The 17,650-nt window shown below is 39.5% G+C and overlaps 1 protein-coding gene across 4 annotated transcripts in view; it reads right to left on the reverse strand.

The window, feature by feature from the left end:
- CDON (cell adhesion associated, oncogene regulated) overlaps positions 1-17,650 on the reverse strand; it is a 134,003-nt gene that overhangs the window by 73,702 nt on the left and 42,651 nt on the right. Inside the window, exon 1 of one of the 4 annotated variants that reach the window (XM_019546949.1) lies at positions 16,930-17,239. The exons of 1 other annotated variant lie outside the window; for it this stretch is intronic. The gene's annotated coding sequence lies outside the window, so the exon portion shown is untranslated. Of the gene's footprint in view, positions 1-15,184; positions 15,866-16,929; positions 17,240-17,650 lie in introns of those variants that run through there. 2 more of the 4 variants (XM_019546946.1, XM_019546947.1) reach the window with 2 other exon arrangements.

Here is a 17,650-nt window from a genome sequence, read left to right on the forward strand (position 1 = left end):
CCTTCTTTTTGCCCCCTATGTATTTAAAAAAGGACTTCTTGTTGTCCTTAATCTGGGAAGCTAGTCCCAGTTCCACCTCCGCCTTGGCCTTCCTGACCGCCCCCCTGCATCCCCAAGCAACCGCAGTATAATCCTCCCTGGTGATGGCCCCTCCCTTCCATTGGATGTACGCCTCCCTTTTAGCTAGGATACATTCCCGGATGCTTTTGGTGAGCCATGGGGGCTTGTGTGCCCTCCTGCTCCCTTTTTCAAAGAATACTGGGGGAGGAAAGAAAGATTACTGACAAGGGGAGGGACTTGAGGGAGGAATACTGGCAAGGGGAGGGACTTCATGGCAAAGGCCAGGGGTAGAACTTCGAGTCTCAAAATGGCAGCCAGGGGGGTGGGGCACCTGTCAAGGGGTAGGGCTATGCTTGTGGACTTCAATAGGTCACCAAAACTCTTTAAGCAGCCCTCTGGCTGAAATAAAATTGTCCACTCCTGCTCTACTCCAACTCAGGCACGTGTTTCCATGTGGGGTGGGTGTTTCTGGATTCCTGATGTGTTCTGCAACATACTGTTTCTGCCATTCCCACTTTTTTGTCTCCTGTTGTCATTGTGAGGTTTCAAAGTACTGAGATCCTTACAGCAGACTCTTCCTCCACTTGGAGCAGTTCTGGATGATAGTCTCCAACAAGTTGATGTCAATTGTTGCATTTTTTCCAAGTTGGCCTTGAGGACGTCCTTGAAGCGATTCCTCTGCCCTCCTCTTGAGCTGGGAGAATAAAACTTGCTTCGGTAGTCTGGAGTCAGACACCTAGATAATGTGACCAGCCCAGAGAAGATGATGCCAAAAAATCATTGCCTCAAAATTCATGATGTTTGCTTGCGAGAAGATGCTAACATTGATGCATCCGTCTTCCTACTGGATTTAAAAGATCTTCCATAGGCAGCATCAATGGTACTTCTCCAGCAACTTGAATTGTCTCCTGTCAGCAAGTGGAAGGAGACAGTTCAGGAGGTTTCTCGCAATGACCTTTACATATGCTCCTTTCTTCCTTTCACCATCCTCCAACCTACAAAGTACAGGGGGGTTTTTTATTCTGTCATTCAAATGCTTTTTCTGACAAAAGGATATAGAAGTTAATCTTTGCTATTCTAAGCAGAAGATGACTTAACTTGAGCTCAGGTGGTAGATAAGCATGCAAACCACTTAGGCACACTTAGACCACTACAAACTAAAGCTAAATGTAGAAAGCAACTGTCTGTTTTCTTCACACTGCACACTAAGAGAGATGACTATGAACTGTTTTAGGTAAATCTTCAGGTGATATTTCTAACCAAAGTCCTGCGTGACATGATACCTGCCAGGTTGTGATATTCCAAGTAACAACAGCTGATGGTAAAAGAGCTCAAGCTTACTTGATGTAAACTAGAGGGAAGTGTCTAATGGGCCCTTCAACTTTAGAATAGGCACCTCATCTTGGTCCAACGTAATCTGAAACTGTAGACTTTCAGGGCATAGAAGATGCTTGTTTTTCCAAGCTTTGGGAAAGGGTATGAAGCAGAACCATACTAGTCTATTTATTCTGTTAGTCTCTAGGGCTGGGTTTTCTAAAACTAATCTGAACCATTGTCTTGCCCTGGACAATTATGTGTGCGGTTTTATTGATGACAAGATATTACATGTTAGGAGGTTTATTAAGGAAAGAAAAAATAATAATATTTTGGGGCCTGGTTGGAAACCAGTCTTTTACCACACCAGTTTGTCATTTTTTTCCGTTGTGCGTTAGAATTTACTTAAATTCTATTTTTAGGCCTTGTACTTGCAAAGCTTAATATTACCTCATAGTGAAACAAAATCAAAAGAATCATAGAAAATTAGGGCTGGAAGGGACCTGACAAGGTCATCTAGTCTAACCCCTTGCTCAAAGTAGGACCAGCCCCAACTATCTCGACCCAGGTCTTAAAGACCTCCAAGGACAGAGAACCCACAACCTCTCTGGGTAGCCTGGTCCAATGCTTGACTACCCTCCATGTGAGAAAGTTTCTTCCCCAAGTTCCTTCCCCAAAATCTAACCTCAACCTCCCTTGCTGCAACTTGAAACTATATCTAATTGGTTTGTCATCTACCACCACTGAAAACAGTCTAGCTCCATCTACATAACCACACTTGAGTAGTTCAATGCCATTAAATCCCTTCTCAGTCTTCTGTTCTCCAGACTAAATAAACCCAGTTCCCGCAGCCTCACCTCACAAGTCACGTCTCCCAGACCCCCAACCATTTTTGCTGCCCTCTAGCAGGACTCTATCCAATTTATCCACATCCTTCTGTAGTGGGGGGCTAAAACTGGACATAGTACTCCAAATGTGGCCTCACCAGTGCCAGATAGAACAAATAGTAACTTCTCTCAATCTACTAGCAACACTCCTACTAATACAGCCCAGTATGCTGTTAGATTTCTTCACAACAAGGCTCACATTCATCTCACTGTCACTGTAACCCCCAGGTGCTTTTCTGCAGAGCTGCTGCTTAGCCAGTTGGTCCCCAGTCTGTACCAGTGCACGGGATGGTTCCATCCTAAGTCCAAGACTGTACTTGCTGAACTTCATGAGACTTCTTTTGGTCCAATCCTCCATTTGTTTAGGTCCATCTTAATCCTAGTCCTACTCTCTATCATATCTGCTACTCTCCTCAGCTTGGTATCATCCACAAACTTGCTGAAGATGAGCTCTATGCCATCTTCCAGATTGCTAAAGAAGATATTGAACAAAGCCAGCCCAAGGACCAAGTGCTGGGGCACTCCACTTGATACCAGATGCCAACTAGAGACAGCCATTAACTACTACCCTTTGAGCCTGACAATCCAGCTGGTTTTCTATCCAGTTTACAGTCCATTCATGCAACCCACACATTAGCTTTCTTGAGAGAATGTTGTGGGAGATGCTTTCAAAAGCCTTGCTTAAGTCAAGGTGTACCACATCCACTGGTCTCCCCACATCCACAGAGCCAGCTATTTTGCTAGAGAAGGCAATCAGGATGGTCAGCCATAACTTGCCTTTGGTGAATCCATGATGACTGTTCCTAATCATCTTCTTTTCAAGTGCTTAGAAATGGATTCTTTGAGGACCTGCTCCATGATTTTATCAGGGACTGAGGTGAGGCTGACCAGCCTGTAATTCCCCAGATCTTCCTTTTTCCGCCTTCTTAAACATGGGCACTATATTTGCCCTTTTCCAATCATCTGGGACCTCTCCTAATGACTTTGAGTTATCAAAGACAATGGTGAGCAGTTCTGCAATCGCATCAGCCACCTCTTTTCAGCACCCTCAAGTGCATCACATCCAGTCCCATGAATGTGTGTGTCCAGCTTTTCTAAATAGTCCCTAACCTGTGTTTTTTTGCCACTATTGGTTGCTCACCTCCACCCCAAACTGTGCTGCCAGGTGCAGTAGGCCGGGGGCAGTAGTTCCCCTTATGCCCTGCTAATATACTCTGCATGGTTCACAGCATTGCAAATTGATCTCACGTTGCCCAACTTTCCAGCCCCAGAAGACAATTAGGGACAAAACATCTGCCTTAACATACAGTTTTTCTGGGTTACAAGTATTTTTAAATCCCTAAATAACAATGATTTATTTAAATGTGGTTTATAAAATAGTAATCTGTAAAAGCGGATCTTTAGAATACTATCATCTGGATACAGTCGCTGGTTTTAGCACTACACTACTGGCTCCATAACAGCGGGTGTAAGCCTCAAAATACAAGATTGCTGTCCTCTTTCAAAGCTTTAGATAATCTAAAACTGACACATCCTTGTCTCGTTTCTTCCTAATACGAAGCTACAAGATGTCCTGGTTTGGCTGTGATACCTTCACCTTGAAGAAGGAAAAAAAAAAGTGCTCTCAGCTTCCTGACAGAGTTTTAAGGCAGGATTTTGTCTTAGCTTAAATTTCTGTTCCAAAAGACAAGCACCTTTCCATGGTGGTGCCAGGTAGCAGTACCACAGCGATAGACTGCAATCCCTAACAGGACACTCGCCCTGCTACACCAGGAGCACATCCACCTTAATACATTTCTGTACATGTATCAATGAGCTTTGGCAAGTTCATCCACAGCCATATTTGTGCAGCACTGAGCAAACAAGTATTGGCACACACCTGAGGCAGTACTGTCCCAGTGCATATTGTCATCATTTTAGTGGCTTTGTATATACAGCTTAAAGTTTTCCATTTCTTCCACTATTGGTTTTGCATCTATCATATGACACTTATACTTAGGGAAGACTGTTTCTTTAATACCAAATGCCCTCTCACCTCGTGTCAAACAGTCCTTAAAAATATTACGAGGAATACCATCTTCTCACTAATAATCCCATCCCCACCCTGAACTACTGAGGTGACCTTTGGAGTATATATACTTTGGTATGGGAATTACATTTGTTAAGCTCCAGGTAAATTTGCAGCAGTATTAAAACAACTTCTAAATTATTCAACATGAAGCAATCCCCTACTATTTCTCAAACTACTTTAAATTTGAAGTGAACTTTTTACAAAAAATCCTACAAACAACGCACACAATGATGAAACTATATGAAAACGGTCCAAACAAGGACATACTTTTTTCATAGTTGAGCCAGATTCCCAAAAAGCCAATGAGTCAACTGTACATACATGTTACCACAGATTTCAATACAGTGGATAAGGCACACTGTTTTCAAAGGAGGCCTCATATTTAACTATCAAGAAGGTTAACTTTGTTTGTAACTTTACCAATCCTACCAACAGAATCAATGAAGTAGAAATGAAAAAAGACTGACATGATCAGTTTGCTTAAGGCATCAGAAAAATATTTAGGGATAGATCCTCACACATTGGAAGTACATTAACTAGAACTAGCAGAGGGTTTGGCTCTCATGGGTTTACCTCTCACAGATCTGAATTTAAAGAAAAACTAAATATGAGTTTATGTGGTTGCAAGTGCAAACTACTACAAATACAGCAAAAGTTGGTGAATTCACTGCAATTTCAGAAAGTAGTCTAATCCTGTGTATCCACTGACATCTTGCAACAACCCTCACAGGCAAGAGGTATTTTCAACTGGCTTATCAGCAGCTTCAAATTGTTCTGTTGCATCCTGTAGTGATCTATTCTACTTGTGATCTATTTGAGGGAAGTACAACTATTAAATCCATACCTGCAGCAAAAATTTATAGCAACTCAACCTACTGCTATCTTAGGGGTTAGTAGGAGTCTGTAAACTCATGGGGCATACGAGGCTCCCTTGAGCCACAGTAAAGCTTGAAGGCTGAAGCACAGGTAGGATTCCTGTCTAGATCCTACAGCAGTGAATTACACAATTTCACTAAAAACCTTGTGGAAAAAAAGACCTGTTGATCATTTTGGACTATCACTTTCCATAAGTGTAAATTTTGCAATCAAACCTCCTTACTAGGCTAAATAATGTCTTTTCATTTTCTTGTTACGTATATTGGGAATCTGTCTTTAATCACCCTTTACTATTCTATTGCTCTTAGTCTAAGTGGAGTAAATAACAAAAACATTCAGAAACCTATACTAAAATCCCATATAGTATGCAGTCAAGAAAGCATGAAGTTATGCTGGACTCATTCTTGCCAATATCTAAGGGCCATTACTTCCTCTCTGGTTAATGAGATGACTGTTCATTCCATTCAGACAAGCTGGTGCAGCAGTGGAGGGTGGGGGACACGGGACACACCTGTGTCGTACTTGCCTAGGTAGGGCCCACAGACATGCAGCCCAAATGGAGTCCAACCCCCTGCCACTAGAAAGATAGACAGCCCTGTCTGTACTAATGAATGACAGCTAGGTGAAATGGCAGTTGAAAAGACTAGAGTTTATCTTCCGGTTATTTATACATTTTCACAGATTTATCATTAGGCTGTAGTAACAGAAATCGTTTTTATTACTCTCATCTTTCTATTTTTGTCCTACACGCATATACTGAGGCTGGTTTCAAAATTAGAGATTCTAGTCTCTAAGGGACTATGTACTTGAATAGGTCCCAAAGTGAGCTTTAGTCCAGATGAGACTTTGAGCACTACCCTAATAAAACAAAACAAATAACCTCTCACTCTCATAAGGTCTAGATAAGAGTTATGAGGAAATCATAAAGCTAGCACACATCACAAATATTTAAAGCTAAGCTTCCAAGTTTGCAGCATTGATCTGTAAAGCTCTCAGTGGAATAGGACCATGCTGTCTCAGAGATAAAAACTCCTGTGATTTACCATGGAGGCTATCATTCCTAGCAAAATAGGGCAACCAACACCAGCTCAAGGGAGATAAAGATTATTAAACAGCAGCATCACAAATATTAATGGAAGATTCAATCAAGTTAACCTGATACACAAACACCTGTTTTGCCCACATAGCCACATCCTATGTTTAAGTGAGCCCAAGTATAGAACAGTGACCCCAAATGAGAGCCTTCAAAGCAAGTCTAAGTCGCTAGAGATGCTTTTACAAAAAATGCCTGAGATTAATCTAGCTGCAATTTCAGGTAAACTGAAAGAAATCACTGATCAACTCACAAATCTTCTGTCCTACACTGCCATGGCCTTTCAAAATACTTACAGAAACCATTTGGAATTTCTTAGAAGTTTTAGTTATACCGTCCACAAAACCTATAGAGTATTGCATTTTCTTTCAACACATCCACTTAATTATCTTCTTAATACTGCACCACTAACCACAGTAAAGGGGTCAGAGTTTCATGGCACTTGAGACCTGAATTAGGCCTGAGCTCCACATAAATGCCAGAAAGGTCTTCTACAGGGAGAGCAAATTTCACCTTATATGTGTATCAGCCAGCTGCTATGAATAACAAGATTAAGCAGAAATACTACTATATGTTTTTGTTTAAACTTGTTAAAGACAGTGAATGTTTACTTTTGTTTTTAAGGACACCTTGTAGACTGAGACAGTAACAGAGAGGTGAAAACCTTGATATTATATTACTATTGTCAACTACAATCAAAGGCTTACCAGTTCCTGAATAAATAATGACTAACTTATGTTAACCAGGCTAGCATTTACCTTCTGCAGTGTATACATTTCTAGAGTGAAAACAGACAGAGCTTACATTTATAGCTGAGAGTAGGGCTTCACTCCTGTTATGGTTTTAACCCACAACCTATGGGGGAAAGGGAGGGAGGGGGTTAAAAACTTGGCATTTATACATCAGTTCCCTTAGACTTTGCAAGGGAACATGGTATAGACCTGTTACAGAAAGCTTTCAATCTTCAGCTGAACATACTGGCCTTGCTAATGTCTTTCCCACAGTAATTTCAGGATTTTGGAAAACAGTGGTTTTTAAAAATTATAACTTGTCTTGGTTTGGAGTGTCTAATATCCATGCATATAAAGCATACATACACACAAGATGCTCATGTCCATAAAATAAGTTTACTTCACATTAAGTTCTCCTGCCACAGTAAATAATAATGATAAAAACATACCAAACAGGATACAGGCTAATTTCAAAGTCTAAAATACAAACCCAAACTGCACTGGCTCATGCTTGCCCTCTAGAACCCATATAGTAAGTGTCCAGAACATAGTAAGTTATTGCTAATTTTTCATTACTTGAAAGATTCATTCATTTGCTCTCATCTGCTCCAAGAGAGGTCAACTTACAGTGTTAAAGAAACTTGAGACCAATGCCACACTTAACTCTTGGCACAATACTACCACCACATCATTTAAACTTGCAATCCTAAAATCTACTCTTATTACATTTAGACTGCACAACAGTTTGAAAGCACAACTTAAACACGAGAAGCCTTAACCTCAGAATCCATCCCTAGCAAAATCCAACTTCAGAATGATTTAACTGAGCCAAATATTCCTTTCTATAAAGGTTTACTAAAATATCTTTTCACATCTTCCATTACCAGTGTCCTTATTACATGCTTACACAGTACACCTTCCCATTTCATTCTGTAATAAAGATTAGTGCCAAGAACAGAAAACTTCTTTTATTCCAAGAGTCTTGTCTTTTTTTCTTTTGCTTAGCTTGCATTTTATTAGAGGTAACTCAAACCTCGTCAAGCTGTGATACGTTGTCATTGCAGAATGTTTAGGCAGTAAGCTTCTAGAGTGCTAGAATATTTTGAAAAGGTTGTTGAGAAACAAGAGGCTCCCCAAAGTTAATACCAGCATAAAATAGCCACTTAGAAGGAATGGGCTCTAACAAACTTTAGGAGAAATTTGACTTACATTTTACCATGTCTTTCCATAGTCTCAAAATGAGAACAAGTAAAGGACTTTTGAAAGGTGCATCTTATTTAGGACAGAAAAAGCACTACTATTTAGCTTAAATATTTGGCAAGAGTAGATAACTGAATGCGATCTACAACAGCTGTGAGAAATTATACCAGCATATCTGACATGACAAAAAACATACTTTCTCCAACCAGACAAAAACAGTATGTATGCATTTTAAAAGGTCCTCTTTGTGTATGACAGTACCACAGTTAAACAACTCTCCTGGAGGAGGAGTGTATCCTCCCAAGAAATTTGTTCTTTGGAAGAAGGTACCTACAAGACAGGGACTTCTGGAAGGCTTTTTCTTTTACATTTAAATGGTTCCTGAAACTGGGGCCTGAAAAGCACTGTTTTGCTTGGGGGCAGGGTGTGTGGAGTGTGGACAGTTTGAAACACACACGCACCACCTATGCAAAAGTAAGTGTCTCCTCATGTATTTGTTTGACAGAACAGACTGCAAATCTGTTCTGAAGGGGTAATACAGTTCTGTGCAAGTAGGGGTTGAGCAGCAAGATATTCTTTTGTTGCTCAACTATTAAGACCAGCCTCCATCCATTTTATTCTCTTCTCTACTGAAAGACAAAGTGTATCGTACATTCCCCTCCACCTAGAAAAAGAGAAGTGATCTGGAAGTGCAAATGCCACTATGTAGCATTCAAGAGGGAGTTCTTGGACAAATTAATTGCAAATAATTGCCACAGACATCAAAGGGGTAAGGCCTGGCCATAAGGAAGTGGAGAACGCAAAAACTTTGAGGACAGGTGATCAAGGAAGAACAGAACTAGGACACATTCAACCCACTAAAGAACATCTAATCATTAGCAGATAGTCAACCACCTATGAACTTCACTTTGGAGATATTAAAAAACCTTCAGGGAATATATCTTAAAGACATCCTTGCAGTATGCCATTACCAAGAATTCTTAAAGAAAGTAAGCTATTGTCATTGGTAATTCTATAGTAAGAGGAGCATACACAGAATTCAGAAAGGCCCACAAAGATAACAAAAGAAATGGGCTGCTCCCCATTGTACAAGTGAGATGTAACAACAAAATCTTGTGGAATGCTGAAGTCACCAGTAGGGACCTGTCAGGTGATGCTGAACTCTTAAGAGAGTCAATACAAAATTTAGAAAGGCATAAGAGATTTCATTTCTATTCCAAGATCCCAGAAGCAGCAAATCAATGTAGTTTTCTTCACTTCCTTCTAGTTCCCATACATAAGAAAGCAGAAGAATATTGAAGGGTTAAACGTTAGCTACAGACCTGGTATAAATAAGGAAGTTTTAGCTTAACACAGGTTTACTTTCCAGTGACAAAGGGAGCTCTAATACAACAGCATGCAGTAGGGTGGCTAATCTCTGTTGCTGATGAGATTTACCTGCAAGGAGACATTAAGGTAGCAATTCAAGAGGACACTATTTAGAAGACAAATATAGAACAACCCTGAACTCAGACACAGAAACTGAACTTGTATATAGTACAAGACGACAGTCATTTTTCCATGCTTAAAAATAAAACAAAAAAACCAACCCCCCCCCCCAAAAAACCCCCCAATACTAGAACTTCCATAACAAGCAAGGGAATGCAGAAATTCTCATTTGTGAAAATGTGAGTGTGATATTACTGAAGATTGAAGAACAATTCACATGAAATACGTTAAAAATTCTAGTTATCATCGATTTAAGGTTGATAAACTAAGCACACAAACTAGAGGGGGAGGTGGTGCACTAAAGAAACCTCCACTTATTTTAGGGTATTGACACACAAACAATTTACTGGCAGGGAGGAGGAGAGGGGAGCAGACAAGAGGGAACCTCACTGAAAGAGGTATAATTTACTATAGTATACCTTCCACTTACTGAAAGGTAACCATATGCAGTGCACATAGGGACTTGCCATGGCAACACATTACAGAGAAAAGCCCTCGTGGCAGATTAAGGATACGAACATGCAGAGTTATCACTAACTCCAGACCAGAAAACCTGAAATGTGTGTGGCTCAATGTACTCACAATTCTTATGGGTATAAAAAGAAGCCTGTTACAGATTAGGGAGAAAGCATGAGAAGTTACTTCTCTCCCTCACTCCCACCTGCAATATGTACAAAGAAATAAGGGACATTAATTTGGGGAGACATATACTGGAAGGACAGGCATGCAGGTCATGCCAATCTATATATTTGTGGAAAACAAAACAATTTATGTCAAACAGTCTGATTTCATTCTTGAAGATATCACAACTCTAACTGATAAAAGCAAATGTTTAGACACAACAGACTTTTGTATGGTATCTGAATTTGTACCTTGCAACATTTTCATTGAAAAGTACACTATACTACATCAAAAAAATAGACAATGTTAATCTATTTCCTTATTTCAAAAATTAGTCTATTAATTAGTTAACAGAAAGTCTTTATTGAACAGGGATGGAAAGGTTTGAAGGGATATGTATTAGTCCAAATTTTATTCCCATCTTTACACTGACTTCCAGATCATTAATAAAACAAATAAAAAAATCATTCTTGATAATATTTACAGATAATAAAAATCAGTCTAATCATAATTTAAGGCAGTACATACTTGTACAGCAGTCTGGATCCCATCTTTGACTTGACCCAAATCAAAGAAATTCATTTTAACATAGTCAAATCAAAAGTTACACATCTGGGGGGAAAAGGCTTGTGTGCAATACCATCCAAAAGGACAGACTGTATCCTGGAAGGCAGATTCGGAAAAGGATTTGATGGTCAAAAAAACAACTCAATAATCAAGAGTCATTGGAATGCTTTGGCTAAAAATCACTAAAGCAAGCTTTGGATGAACACATAGGGGAATGGAAAATAAGGAAAAGGAGGTCATTTTTATCTTTACAAAACATCACTGAGACTGATGTTAAGAGGTCTACATACAGTTCTGGTATAGAGGCTTGCACAGGACCATATATTTAATCCCACTTCTAATCCACCCCACAAAAACTTTCTGACCTGTTTCCATCCAAGTGTTCCCACTCCTCACCACCACCTTGCTCCGGTATTTTTGTCCTACACGCATCTGCAACTTAAATCCCAATGAATCCTGCACTTAGAACAAACTGCCTGACTTTACTTATTTATACCAATCTGTTTCTGCAAATTCCCACAACCAGAATTTTGCTTCCACCCAACCCAACCAACAGCAAAACGTACTTTCCAGCTCCTACTAACGTGTTGGCAAGTCCTGTGGGACCCAGTAATATTATGCTGTTGTTGTAAGGCTCCATTTCCATGTTCCCACTGTTGAAAAATTGGAGATGTGCAGGAAAGAGCCACAAAATAATTCAAGGGATGGATAAAAATGGATTACACTGAACTCCTTAAATCCCACAATCCTTTAAGCTTATCAAAAAGAATACTGATATGTGACTTGATTACAGCATTTGAGTAACTTAAATTTGGGGGGAAAAAAAACTTTTTAATCTAGGAAAGAGGCATAACAAAAACCAAATGACTGGAAACTGAAATCAGGCAAATTTTCAAATTAGAAATTAGGCATGTTTTTAACAGAATGACCACTGGATGTTTTAAATGAATGACCACTGGAACAAACTACCAAGGAAATAGTGGCTTCTCCAACACTTGATTTCTTCAAATCAAGATGCAATGCATTTCTGGAAGATATGCTTTAATCGAATATGTTACTGAGCTCAGTGAAGGAGTAGGCAGGTGAAATGCAATGGTGTGTGACATAAGAGATCATATTAAGTGATCAAATGGTCCTGACTGGCCTTAAAATCTATTACGTTTGTTTTACAGTGAGATATACTACACTGACAAAACCTGAAGATTTGACAGAGACAGGATATATATACACATATGTATTAAAATAATTCATAAAATCATTTAGAAATGTCAGCACTTCTGCTGCTTGCTCTACTTCACTTCCCACTGGTCATGTAGATCATTTTGCTATTAAACATCCAAGACCATCAAAGAAATTAAATTTTCTCTACTAGAGAAAACACAAATTCTGTTCTTAAGTGGTTGCCTGAGTAAGTTTAGTGGGTTTGGTACTACAAGAGGTCTTATTGAACAAGGAAGGTTGAATCTAAATAAAGCAGAATTGAAGAGTCAGATTACAAGGATTTTATTCCCAGCTTTCATACTACCTGGCTTTGCTAATGCCGGTGAACTACAGCCTCTTTTGCTTGCATGTTTTCAGTCTATGGAATGGACAATGCTTAATCTGTAAGGGTGTTTTGACACTCAGTGTTTAAAAGCCTTGCATGATTTTAGCTGAATTTACATTACAGCTACATCTTGATACAGCCTGCCACATCAGGATGAGTCACAGCAGCAGTTATGGATTTACAACGCTTGAGAACAGAAAATCATACTTTTAGAAATTATGTTAACATCATCCAAAAAAAATTGGGTTTTTGTTTTTATACTAAGCCTACTAAGAAATGTATTTAAACCCCACCTCCACCCGACAAAAGCCTAGCAGCCACTGTTCCTCTGGAATACAGGATTTCACCGCAGTACTGAACAGCATAAAAGATGGCCAGCAGAGGGAGTGCACAGTGACTAACACGGTCTCCTAAGACTCAAGCATTGATAAGCATGTATAAGGGCTAGTGTACCAAAAAAGTACAGCCAGTCATTTGTGTTCTAAGAAACAGTGAAAGAAAAAACATGAAGTCCAAACACTGCAGAATGAAAGGGCAACCACAAGTTTCTACAAGTCAGTAAAAACAAAAGTAATAAATCCAGGCTATTTTTCAAGAAGTTACTTTTCAGTGTCTGTTAAACGTGATTATCAAATTCTGCTAAAGCATCCCAGTGAAGCAGGATGCTCCAACAATACCCTTACCCTTCAACAGCATGTACTGCAATATGAAGGCAACACCCAATGTATACTGCATTTGCCATGCAAGCACATTTTAGTAGTCGTCAAACATGGTTATTAAAAAAAAAAAAAAAAAAAAATCAGATTATGTCATAATTCAAGTAAAACCAATACAGTACTCAGTATAACAGACTTCCTTATTTTCTGGGATAGTTCCAATTTATTATCTTCTGCCCCTTAGTTCCACTCTGTTTTTAAGCCTGGTATAAAACATAGGTCAATGAGTGTTGTTTTAGTAGTTCTGTTTTCACCTCTAGCTTCAAAAGTAAAAGTAAAAATCACTGAACAAAATTTAAGCATTAAGTGATACAATCTTCTTCTTGCTACGTCACTTCATAAGTCTACAATGTCCTTTCTGCAATGCTGTGGAAACAAACAGGTTGAAGACTCCTTTCCTATATCCTGTCCAATGTGAAAGTGCACTTACTGATACAGCAGTATGTGCGTGGGTCCTGTTTTGAAACCTGTCTAGGTAGGAACCAGTCTTACTACGCTTCACAAGTCACCTTGGAATCCATTTTAGCCCTTAAAAAATACCAACACTCTCATTACAGTTATTTATACTTTCAAATTTAGCAAAGCTTCTGATAGATTTATGCCATAACATACTTCCAAAAGATTCAGCTTATTACACCAATATTACAGCAATATTAGGAAACAGACTGTTGCCACCATCAACTAAGTTGTCCTATACAAAAACACAGCTTTTCCCTAACGTTACTTTTTTTTAGCAGGAGGTATGGCATTTCTTTGGTGTTCAGTTTATCTTAAAAATGCATTTTCAAACAGCCTGTACAAATGCAGCTTTATATTAAAAGACACAAATGTCAAGGTGACCTGTTTTGTTTGAGTTCACGAACTGAAGACATCTGTAAGAAAACCAGCACACCTGAAAAGATGCATATACCCACCAAGTAATCCTAATTACAGATGTCTGCAAAATGACAATTTAATACATACATTTAAATGATGTATATAACCATGCTGCTCATAGAGTTGTGCGGCTACAAAATTAGACACAAAATACTAAACTGACAGCTTCATTGTAAGTATATGCATTTAATGTTATTCTTTATTACTTGTTTCTAAGTATGTAAGAGAAAGCACTTACGTGGCTATATGCTTTGCATGATGCAAGCAATATATAAGCAATGCAACTAAAAAGCAAGATACCTGGCAAGAAGTCAGATTTATAAAATTAACAACCCTGTGAAGTCATAAGGAAATGACAGAATATGGAAAATTATATTTTGCTTACGTGTGTTCAAATGAAATTTTAAAGCTTTCCAGACTTCCTAGTGACATAATGCCTTTAAAAAAAAAAAGCACAGGGAGTATCATATGTTTAAACGCTTACATTCATATTTCTCCTTTTGATCAAATTAAAAGAAAAGAAAAAGAAGAAAAGGAAAAAGAAAAGGAACACTCAGAGATGCAACAGCATCCTGTTCTAAGAGCTTAAGGTTGACTGAAATGCTTCCATTAAAATGTATCAGTCATACAGCTTCCCCCATTCAAGGGGAAATAAACCCATAAAACTATTTAGCTAGTATTAATTTTAAATTGAAGAACAAAAAATGACTTTGATAAAAATCTACTTAACTGCATCAAGAAAAGATTAATATAAAATAAAAATTTATAAAGTCCCAAAGAGTTTTAAAGCGTTAAAGCAGGATTCTCAAAATTATACATTCATATTTTGCTTTAGGGGCTTGGCGGACACTGATCATGGAGAAAGCTTTATTAGATAAAACAGACATTAAAGCTTCCAGGCAATAAAAATAGTACGCAATATGTTTAAATTCTTATAGCAGCACACTTTAGACCTATGCAAAACTGGAACAAAAAAATGTAAAAGTTAACATTTGAGATGACAAGTTAACAGAAGATTCAAGTTTCCTTTAATGGTCAGACCACAGTAAACCACCAGATCATTAACAGTTAGATTCAAGGCAAAAGAGCTAACATTTTAAATTGTATTCTAAAGATGCTTTAAAAAAAACAAACTCACCCAGCCTGTCACTATGTGCTTGGTTTAATATTTGTTTTCCACCAATCTGTCTTGCAGACTGAATAAAGAATCAGATGGTTTCAAAAAACAGCATGGATGAGTTAAGTTTCTGTGCCCAAAATACACCACAGTTCTACTTTAAATATGAATCCTGACTATCAGTGTGCTTTTGGGTTGGGCTTTTCTCTTACAAAGATAAGCTGTTAAGTCATGCCTTGATTTGAGATCTTCCAACATATAGATTCTTCTAATGTATCCTCCCCGCCCACAATCAACTCCGCAATACTACTAGTTCTCTCCCCCCAGCTATATCAAAAAAAGGCACTGCAGGGCAGACATTCCTCAGGTGCTCACTAATGGAATTCCCAGGGTCTCTGAGCAGCTTCGGGGATCAAGAGATCTCATAGCCCCTGCTGGGGTAAGGAGCAACGAGTCTGTTCCATTTAATCAAATACAGAATGAATTTTCAGCCCTATTCACTAGGCTGTCTCCAGGGCTCCAAAAAGGCATCAGGGAGCTAGAATCACACTAATGTGGCTCTTTCAGGCAAATATAATTAGTTTGATTTCAAAAAGCCACATTAATAATATCACCTCAGTACTATTATTCAGATCACGAGGGTGATATTGTAGGGAATGAAAAAAGAAATCATGGAAAAGGTTTCACTTCCTTGTAAGTTATGACTTTAAGAGTGACAATCCATATAATTCTATACAGGAATGCTCCTTCTTTTTAACTAAGGATAAAAATCCCCTTTAACCCATTCCACTTAGGTGCAAACAAGTATTAAAAATAAAACTGGCAGCAATCCCCGCCCCAACCCCAATTTTAGAATGCATGTTTGAAGAGAAAAAAAAAATTAGGTATGTCATTAAAATATTCATTATAATTTTAAAGATGCTTTTTAATTCTGGAAGTATTGAGACTAACAAAATAACTACCTCATTAGTTTTAAATCATCTTTGTTTACAACTCAGAGCAGATAATCAGCATTGTTCACAATGATACCCTTCTACAAGTGTGCTGCTAGAAGGGCATCATTCTGTATTGTAATCCTGACATCCAAACAAGGACGGCATCCAAGAGATTCTACTACGTGCACGCACTGGAGAATTTAATAAACTGGAATACTTTTACTATTAAAAATGTAATACAATGCGACTTCTGGGATCTTCCCCAAACTTCTATTAAAACAAAAAGACAAACAGAACCACAAATTTCCATTCTTCAGTCCACACGATTAGTTGTATAAGGGAAAAAAATTCTAATGAATTGAGACTTTTGCCCCAGCTTCCATTAAAGTATGAATCCAGCACATAAGTGTCATCTACCAAATCTAACATGAGCAAAGGAGGTCATGGAAACGTTTTACCAAACTGGTAACCATGCCTGATGAAACACTGCAGACACTGGAACAAGAACAATTCAATCAGGTTTACCTTTCAATGTTGGGGGGGGGGGGAAGCATTGTGACAAAAGCCCACATTCTATTACACAAGAGTTCATTCAACTCTGCTTTGCTGACCTGCATAAAGCAACTCATTTAAAGGGTCAATTTAATTAGATCACTTCAAAAGTCAAACCACCTGCAACAGTAGGCAAGAAATGAAGCAAACCAGAAGGGCTGGATCAATACATTCCAAGATAGTAAGTTTAACGCCCCCAAAAATATACCGGAGTATTTTTTCTAAATATTAAAAAGTCTGAACAGGAGCAGTTCAAACAGGGCAAGAATAAGGCATTACCTCACCAATGATCTTCTGGGAGCTCTGCTAAACTTCCTTCATGTAACGGGGTCTTCCTCTGATGCTTATGCCTTAACTAATGCAGTCGAACAACAATAAAAGCCATCTCACACGGGGGCAGAAATTAAAAAGTAAGTATTACTTTGTTTTGAGTAGTTACAATACTTTGCCTAAGTTCAGCATCAAGAGGTGTCCCCTCTTGACAGTAGCTGCCTACTTCTCCACGCTGCCGATCTGGACACTACACATGTCGGACATGTGCGTGCGCACCAGCGCGTGCTCGGGGCAGTACGAGGGCTTGCTGGTAGAGCAGTGGTTATAAGCCAACAACAACCTGCTCCACGCGGAGCGTGACGTGCCCTCGCCCCCAGGGGCGGCGCCTCTCAGCACCCCGCTCAACGCGCCCTCGGGACAGGAGGCGAGGCGAGGGCTGCACGCGAGTACCCCGAGGGTCCGACTTTGACAGCTGCGCGCCAGACCGGGCCCCGCTCCGCCCAGCGAGAGTCTCTGCCGCAGACACAAGTGTATGGTTATATTTACCACCCGGTGACGAGCCCTGCGGCCCGTGTCTGCTGCCCGCGGGCTGGCCCTGCCATCGCGCCCAGGGGCCTGGAGCTCCCGACCCCTGGCAGCTCGAAGCTCCCAGCGGCTCGGCAGAGGCCGGAGGCAGCCGCCCCCCGCGGCTGGGCCCCGCCGCTCCCACCTGCCCGCGAGTCCCGGC

Source organism: Crocodylus porosus, unplaced genomic scaffold, assembly GCF_001723895.1.
Source record: "Crocodylus porosus isolate Cpor-Errol unplaced genomic scaffold, CroPor_comp1, whole genome shotgun sequence".
NCBI lineage: Eukaryota > Metazoa > Chordata > Crocodylia > Crocodylidae > Crocodylus > Crocodylus porosus.